The 9,373-nt window shown below is 45.6% G+C and overlaps 1 pseudogene; it reads left to right on the top strand.

Annotated features, from left to right (window-relative positions):
- Positions 1–3,958: 3,958 nt before the first annotated feature.
- Positions 3,959–4,432, top strand: LOC100605352 (annotated as a pseudogene).
- Positions 4,433–9,373: the final 4,941 nt, after the last annotated feature.

Genomic DNA, 9,373 nt, shown 5'->3' with positions numbered 1-9,373 from the left:
CCTCTGCCTCCCCAGTAGCTGGAACTACACGTGTGAGCCATCATGGCTGGCTAATTATTTTTATTTCTTGTAGAGATAGGATCTCACCATGTTGCCCAGGCTGGTCTTAAACTCCTGAGCTCAAGCAATCCTCCTGCCTTGGCCACCCAAAACGCTGAGATTACAGGCATGAGCCACTGCACCTGGCCTTAAACACTTTTTCTTCCTAATATATTTTTATACCTTTAACTCTTTGCTATATCTGATGGCCAGCCCTCCATATCCATGGGGTCCTCATTCATGGATTCAAGCAACTGCAGGTGGAAATTACTAGAAATAAAAAAGGATGGTTGTGTTTGTACTGAACATGGACAGTTTTTGTTATTATTCTCTAAACAATACAATATAACAACTATTTACATAGAATTTACATTGTATTAGGTATTAAAGCTAAAGACTGCACAGCAGGTCCTCAAATAACTTTTTTTTTTTTTTTTTTTTGAGATAGAGTCTTGCTCTGTCACCCAAGCTGGAGTGCAGTGGTGCGATCTTGGCTCACTGCAACCTCCACCTGCCGGGTTGAAGCGATTCTCCTGCCTCACCCTCCCAAGTAGTTGGGATTACGGGTGTCCACCGTCATGCCCAGCTAATTATTGTATTTTTTAGTAGAGACGGGATTTCACCATGTTGGCCAGGCTTGTCTGGAACTCCTGACCTCAGGTGATCCGCCTGCCTCAGCCTCTTAAAGTGCTGGGATTGCAGGCATGAGCCACTGTGCCTGGCCAACATTCTTTCATTTAACATTGTTTCATTATATCATTGATGAGAAAACAACTTGGTTTTGTTTATACATCCTTTCCCTTTAAGTCAAAGTTTCTAAGAATCTTAACTGTATACAGAAGGATGTGTGGTTGGTTACATGCAAATACTACATCATTTTATGTAAGGGACTTAAGCATCTATGGATTTTGGTGCCTGAGGAGAGTCCTGGAACCAATCCCCCATGGATACTGAGGGACAACTGTAATCTTTTTTGGAATAAGGAATTAAAAAATTCCCAAAGTGCTTCTCCTTAATGTCATTTATTGAATAACTTGTTATTTCTCCACTGATGGGAAATAATACCTTTTACCATTTACCAAACCCCCATATATATGTGGATGGAATTCTAAATGCCTTATTCTATTTTATTAAGTTTTCTGATTACCCTATACCAGTACCAGATCACTTAATTAAAATTGGTATTATTATCAAGAGGACACATGCTTCTGGTAAATGATGTTGAGACAGCACCTAAAGAGTTTAATTTCCCACCTCTCCTAACCGCACTTCCCAGAGATAAAGCTCTGGGTTAGGGTTTGCAGCAGGATTAGGGAGCCAGAGACCAGCCGGGGTGCTGGGGAGCATGCAGGGCCTTAGGACCAGCGTAGGGAGGTCTCAATCATTTCCCCAGGATTCTGGGTGGTCCCTGTTCATTGCTAGAAATGATGCACCTTTGGGGCTAGCAATGAGCTGTGCTTGTTAGTACTTTATTGATAAAAAAAAAAAAATGAGGTCATGAGTGGCTGTCTAATCCAAAATTATACTGCTAGGGAGTAGGTGAAATTCCTCAAGTTAAAGTTGCATAGCAAGACACATGCTGTTTCTTTTATTTGGAATATCTTCCCTCCTCCATCACTCTTTCATATGTTGTAGCACATATATGTGTATATATATGGTGTGTGTATATATATAATATAAATATGTGTATTTAATTATTTTATATATTATATATCGCATATAATATATCACATATATTATATAAATATATATTTGAGTGAGGGTCTCACTTTGTCACCTAGGCTGGAGTGCAGTGGCACAATCATGGCTCACTGCAGCCTCAACCTCTCAACCTCCTGGGCTCAATTGATCCTCCCCCGTCACCCTCCCGAGTAGCCATGACTAAGGCATGCAATACCATGTAGATATTTGATTGCTATGGCCCCAGTAGACCAGAAACTCCACAGGGTTAGGCACCAAGTCTATTTTGTTCACTGCTCTATGCCCGATGCCTGTAATTGTGAGAGTGTATGGTAGGTGCTCAATGGATGTTTGTGGATTGACAGGAAAACCCTTATCCTACTGCCTGGTGCCTAGGAAAGGGTTAAGACATACTAATAAGGTCGGGCCTGGTGGCTCATGCCTGTAATCCCAGCACTTTGGGAGGCTGAGGTGGGTGGATCACCTGAGATCAGGAGTTCGAGACCAGCCTGGCCAACATGGCAAAACCCTGTCTCTACTAAAAATACAAAAAGTAGCTGCGTGTGGTGGTGGGTGCCTGTAATCCCAGCTGCTCGGGAGGCTGAGGCAGGAGAATTGCATGAACCTGGGAGGCGGAGGTTGCAGTGAGCCGAGATTGCGCCATTGTACTCCAGCCTGGGTGACAAGAGTGAAGCTCAGTTTCAAAAGGAAAAAAAAAAAAAAGGCCGGGTGCAGTGGCTCACACCTGCAATCTCAGCACTTTGGGAGGCCGAGGCAGGCGGATCACCTGAGGTCAGGAGTTTGAGACCAGCCTGGCCAATATGGTAAAACCCCGCCTCTACTAAAAATACAAAAATTACCTGGGCATGGTGGCACGCACCTGTAATCCCAGCTACTCCAGCTGAGGCAGGAGAATTGCTTGAACCTGGGAGGTGGAGGTTGCTGTGAGCCGAGATTGCACCATTGCAGTCCAGCCTGGGCGACAGAGCAAGACTCCATCTCAAAAAAAAGAAAAAGAAAAAAAAAAGAAAAGACATGCTAATAATTATGTGCCAGAGGGCTTTTGATCACAGGCAGGCTCAGTCTCCAAATGTCTAGTACAGAATCCTCTAAAGATGTTCGCAAGTCCAGCAACATGGTATGTATTCCAGTAACAGAAAAGCCTCTGCTTCCACCAATTATCTGTGTAGGTGCAATGACCCTGTGCCTGAGTAACCCAGAGTCTGAGTAAAGAGCATTCCTCATTTTGGTTGCTTTTATTTAAACATTGGTGCCAAGCCACCTCTCAATCAGGTAGACCTGGCCAGCGTGGTGGCTCACGCGTGTAATCCCAGAACTTTGGGAGGCTGAGGCGGGCGGATCACCACGTCAGGAGCTCAAGACCAACCTGGCCAATATGGTGAAACCCCGTCTTTACTGAAAATACAAAAAAATTAGCCGAGCATGAGGGCACACGCCTGTAGTCCCAGCTACTCGGGAGGCTGAGGCAGGAGAATCACTTGAACCCGGGAGGCAGAGGTTGCAGTGAGCGAGATCATGCCACTGCACTCCAGCCTGAGTTACAGGAGGCTCCGTGTCTAAAAATAAAAATAAGCTAGACCCAGGAAGCAGAAATCATGCCCATGCCCTGGGTTCTCTTGGTTATGGTTTATGTGCCAGTGCTTTTGTCCTGTCTCCTAGATGGGCTATTCATGCTCACAAGACTTTCCCTTAATCACCACACTTGGGGAGTGGGGGTGTCTCATAGATTTGCTGCCACCTGACAGAATGAAAATTCTAAATTCTCCTGGAATATTTTCTTGGTTACTAGAATAACAAATCCTACAAATCTTGGTCTCCTACCACAGGAGAAAATTATTGTTTCTATATATCAACTAACTTACATTCCTTAAGGTGGACTTTTCCCCAGATGTTAAAAAATGCATGCTGGGCGTGGTGGCCCAAGCCTGTAATTCCAGCTACTTGGGGACTGAGGTGGGAGGATCTTTTGAGCCTAGTAGTTGGAGGCTACAGTGAACTGTGATTGTGCCACTGTACTCCAGCCTGGGAAACAGAGCAAGACCTTGTCTGTATTTACAAACAAAAGAGAAAAGACTGGGCACGGTGGCTCACGCCTGTAATCCCAGCACTTTGGGAGGCCGAGGTAGGAGGATAGCTTGAGCCCAGGAGTTCGAGACCGGCCTGGGCAACATAGGGAGACCCCGTCTCTACAAAATATAAAAATTAGGGCCCCAATTTCTACGCGCACTAGAAGACGGAGGTCCTCTTTCCTTGCCTAATGCAGCCATGGCTCGTGGTCCCAAGAAGCATCTGAAGCAGATAGCAGCTCCAAAGCATTGGATGCTGAATAAATTGACTGGTGTGTTTGCTCCTCGTCCATCCACCAATCCCCACAATTTGAGAGAGTGTCTCCCCCTCATCATTTTCCTAAAGAACAGACTTAAGTATGTCCTCACAAGAAATGAAGTAAAGAAGATTTGCATGCAGCGGTTCATAAAGATCAATGGCAAGGTCCGTACTGACATAACCTACTCTGCTGGATTCATGGATGTCAACAGCATTGACAAGTCAGGAGAGAATTTCCGTCTGATCTATGACACCAAGGGTCGCTTTGCTGTACATCGTATTACACATGAGGAGATCAAGCACAAGTTTATGCAAACTGAGAAAAATCTTTGTGGGCACAAAAGGAATCCCTCATATATATATATAAATGTGTATATATTTATATATATAAATATATATATGTGTGTATATATATATTTTTTTCCCCAAAGGAAAAAGAAGATGTGAGCCACCACGCCCAGCCTCCACAATTGTATTATACATATATCAAAACATGTTGTACACTGTAAATATACATAACTTTTATTTGTCAGTTTCAGCTTAATAAAATTGGAGGAAAAGGCTAGTAGAGAACAAAATGAGATATGGGCATAGATAATAATGCAGAAGAATGGACAAGAATATTGCCAAGTGGTATATTTATGTAAAATAGCAAAGAATAAGATCCTCATTATAAAAGCTGTATGCAAGGCCAGGCGAGGTGGCTCATGCCTGTAATCCCAGCACTTTGGGAGGCCAAGGCTGGTGGATCACCTGAGGTCAGGAGTTCAAGACCAGCCTGGCCAACATGGTGAAACCCCATCTCTACTAAAAAATACAAAAATTAGCCGGGTGTGGTGGCCCGAGGCTGTAATCCCAGCTACTAGAAGGGGCTGAGGCAGAAGAATCGCTTGAACCCAGGAGGCAGAGGTTGCAGTGAGCTGAGATGGTGCCATTGCACTCTAGCCAGGGTGACAGAGTGAGACTCCACCTCAAAAAAAAAAAAAAAAAAAAGCTGTATGCAGAGTTATGTACTTAAATACATAGAAAAGGCACTCCAGGGATATTTACCATGTTTCCTTCTGGGGAGAAGCGAGGCAATTCCTACTTGTTGGTATCGGAAGAGCACCTACCAGGGCAGAGCCTGAGAGAAATATCCTATTAACCTCAGGAATAATGTTTAATTCTGGGAAAAAGGCAGGAAGATGGACATTTATGTGTTCCATAGCAATACACTTATACATATTTTAAGAGTATTTTATAACCAAAATATACGTATGCCTTCCTGGATTTTAAAAATATATTAATACTAAAAGCTAACAGAAAGTTATAAAGTGGAAAAAAATGCAAGTATCTGTCTTTACCCACCCACCACTCAGCTGCCTTCGCCACTTCCGGGTAGCCACCATAAACAATGTTCCCTTAGATCTGGAATTGTTCCTTTGTAAGCAAATATTGTTGTTAAGAGAAAATGCTAATAGCAAGGGTTTTCTGCAGCAAATTTCCGTGGCTATGCATTGGGTGTGGTCATGGGAGGAGAAAGAAATTAAACCATCCCTCCAATGGGGGGGTGGGGGGGGAAGGAAAGAAAGAAAGGAAGAAAGGAAAAAGAAGACGATGACCCACAAAAGGAGTACCTCTGAGTCTGATCCGAAACCCTTCTACGCATAATGCACAGGCACAACAGTTGACTACCAGGCCTTAATTATGATGATGATGATGATTATTTTTTAACTCAGAGTTTCGCTCTTGTTACCAAGGCGAATGTACAATGGTACAATCTCGGCTCACCGCAACCTCTGCCTCCCAGATTCAAGCGATTCTCCTGCCTCAGCCTCCCAAGTAGCTGGGATTACAGGCATGTGCCACCACGCCCGGCTAATTTTGTATTTTTAGTAGAGACATGGTTTCTCCATGTTGGTCAGGCTGGTCTCGAACTCCCAACCTCAAGTGATCCGCCCGCCTTGGCCTCCCAAAGTGCTGGGATTACAGGCATGAGCCACTGCACCCGGCCAAATTTTATTATTTTAAAATTGTATGTAAAGATGGAGTCTCACTATGTTGCCCAGGTTGAACTCCTGGGTTCAAGCATTCTTCCTGCCTGCCTAGGCCTCCCAAAGTGCTGGGATTACAAGTGGGAGCTTCTGCACCCAGCCCTGCCCTTTAAATAATATTGATGTTAATTAGAATAAGAACAGCAGCTATTGTGCTTGATCCTATTTCTTTTTCTTTCTTTTTTTTTTTTTGAGACGGAGTCTCCCTCTATTGTCCAGGCTGGAGTGCACTGGCACGATCTCTGCTAACTGCAACCTCCACCTCCTGGGTTCAAGTTATTCTCCTGCCTCAACCTCTGGATTAGCTGGGATTACAGGCATGCCTCATGCCCGGCTAATTTTTGTATTGTTATTGGAGACGGGGTTTCACCATGTTTGCCAGGCTGGTCCGACCTCAAGTGATCCACCTGCCTGGGCCTCCCAAAGTGCTGAGATTACAGGCGTGAGCCACCATACCTGGCCCTTTTTTCTTTTTTATAAATTGAGACAGGGTCTTGCTCTGTCACCCAGGCTGGACTGCAGCGGCACAAACGCTGCTTGCTACAGCCTCAACCTCCTGGGTTTGAGCAATCCTCCTGCCTCAGCCTCTCGTGTAGCTGGGACCACAGGCACACGCCACCACGGCTGGTTAATTTTTAAATTTCCTGTAAAGATGGGGTCTTGTAGAGAACAGCCTAGGCTGGTCTGGAATCCTTGGGCTCGCTCAATCCTCCTGCCTCAGCCTCTCAAAGCGCTTGGATTATAGGCGTAAGCCACTGTGCCTGGCCTACCCACGGGGGTCTCAACTGCCACATTTTCTGCTGCGTGGGTTTCACCCATCCCTCTCCTCCACCCGTCCCTCCTTTCTCAGTATTGTAAAACACACCCTGGCTTCATATCATTTTACCCAGAAATACATCAGTGTGCATCTAAGCAGATAAAGGCGTTCTTGCTTGTTTGTTTTTCTAACCCCCAATGTGATCATCACTCCCAGTACACGTTAATAAAAATTTCTGGGCTGGGTGCGGCGGCTTGCGCCTGTAATCCTGGCACTTTGGGAGGCCAAGACAGGGGAATGGCTTGAAACAAGGAATTTGAGACCAGCCTGGGCAACAGAGTGAGACCCCCATCTCCACACACACACACACACACACACACACACACACTAGCGTGGTGTGGTGGTGGAAGACTGTGGTCTCAGTTACTTGGGAGGCTGAGGTGGGAGGATTGCTTGAGCCCAGGAGGTTGAGGCTGCAGTGAGACATGATTGTGCCACTGCACTCCAGCCTGAGTGATAGAGTGAGACCCTATCTCAAAATAAATAAATAAACCAGGCATTTATTAATTCTGTGACTCCCATCTGTAATCACAGCACTTGGGGAGGCTGAGACAGGAAAATTGCTCAAACCTGAGAGGGGGAGGTTGCAGCGAGCAGAGATCATGCCACTGCACTCCAGCCCGGGCAACAGAGTGACTGAGACTCCATCTCAAAAAATAATAATTTCTTACCATCTAACAACAGGTCCCCTTTTCAATTCTGTGCTTTTAAATGAGACCAGAGGAAGGGCTGGAAAGCTTTGGAAACTTGGCAAACATTGTAAAGCACTTAAATGAATGTCTTCAAGGGCTGTGCTCAAAGTGTGATCCTCGGGTGGGGCCACCAAACCACCCTGGAGCTTGCTAGAAATGCAAAATCCCAGGCCCAGGGCCCCAGATCCAGTGGAACTGAGCTACCACTGGACCAAAACCAACGGATCATTCAAGTTTGAGGTTGGCTATCTCCACTGTGTAGGAGGCAGTGGCTGGTCCACTCTGAATTACTTTTTCTTGAGGCCTGGATCTTGCTGATTGGTAGCAGCTTCACTGAGTCTTCCCACCAGCAGTGAGAGCCCCCCATGTGTTAAACGTCAACCAGGCCTATGGGGACAGACGAGGTCACTGCCGTCAACAGGCTCCTATTCCAGTGCAAGATACGACAAGAAGCTAATAAATGATAAAGAAATAAAGTAATCTCAGGTTGTGATTGTTTACATATGAGTTGTGTGAGGCCTCCCCAACAAGCCTATTGAGATTGCACCAGCAAAGCCAGGTGCGGTGGCTCACACTTGTAATCCCTGCACTTTGGGAGGCTGAGGTGGGCGGATCACCTGTCAGGAGTTGGAGACCAGCTGGCCAACATGGTGAAACTGTCTCTACTAAAAGTATAAATATTAGCTGGGAATGGTAGCACCTGCCTGTAATCTCAGCTACTAGGGAGACTGAGGCACGAGAATCTCTTGAAACTGGGAGGTGGAGGCTGCAGTGAGCCGAGAACGCACCACCGCACTCTAGCCTGGGTGATAGAGCAAGCAAGACTCAGTCTCAAAAAAAAAAAAAAAGAAAAGAAAAAGAAATGGTTCCAGCGCCTAAGGTGTCCTCCCCCTCTGGCTTTACTTTGCCCTGTGGCCCTGTCTCCAGATGTTGGGCCATGCATCTTACTACTTATTTGCTCATTGCTTTTCTCCCAGGCCAGGATGTAATCATCACACACACACTGCCATATACCCACCCTTAGGACACAGAAGGAGTAGGAGAAATACTTGTTGAATGAAAGCTACTATAATTTTTCAAACAATGAGAGTGCCTAAAAGTGATCAATACCTGATTAGTGATTGTTTTTTAATACATCTGATTCCTACTCATGGGAAGCGTTCCTGTGTGGAATGAGGCTACAGTTCTTTCACTGAAAATAAATTGCACCCTGTCCTGGGTGCTGCTCCAACCTCACCTCAGGGCTGGGAGCCTGGTGCTGCCACACCCTTGCCCTGAGCAGAAGAATCCGGAAGAAGCCTTTGGCCAGAGCCGCAGGTGAGTCATTTGAGGACTCTATGCCCTTGTGGCCATCCTTCAGTCACCTGTCTGGAATTTTATTTTTTTTAGCCCGAGGGCTCTGCATCAAACAGCTGGCTTTTTTTGTTGTTGTTCCAGCTATACCTAAAAGGGACCAGCCTCATTCATATAAAGATCTCAGATCTCTCAGAAGGGATCTACAAATTAAGAGTAATTCTGCTCAAAATTAAAGGAAAAAAAATTTTTTGGCGGAGGAGGGAATCGTGTAGAGTTGGAGAAATCCAAGAGATTGCAAAGTTCTTGTAGAGGGTGGAGTCGGTGAGAGGAGGCAGAGAAACAAGGCGATGGCCTTTGCGCTCCATCTGATATCTGTGTCCAATAGATGGTTTCACCCACAGCACGGCAGAATCCAGCACAGGTCCGAGACTGTGCAGGAATCAGGGAAATGATGAAGACAGCACTTCAAA

Source organism: Nomascus leucogenys, chromosome 13, assembly GCF_006542625.1.
Source record: "Nomascus leucogenys isolate Asia chromosome 13, Asia_NLE_v1, whole genome shotgun sequence".
NCBI classification, from domain to species: domain Eukaryota; kingdom Metazoa; phylum Chordata; class Mammalia; order Primates; family Hylobatidae; genus Nomascus; species Nomascus leucogenys.
The sequence above is the reverse complement of the archived record's forward strand: the minus strand, read 5'-3'. Positions and strand labels throughout refer to the sequence as shown.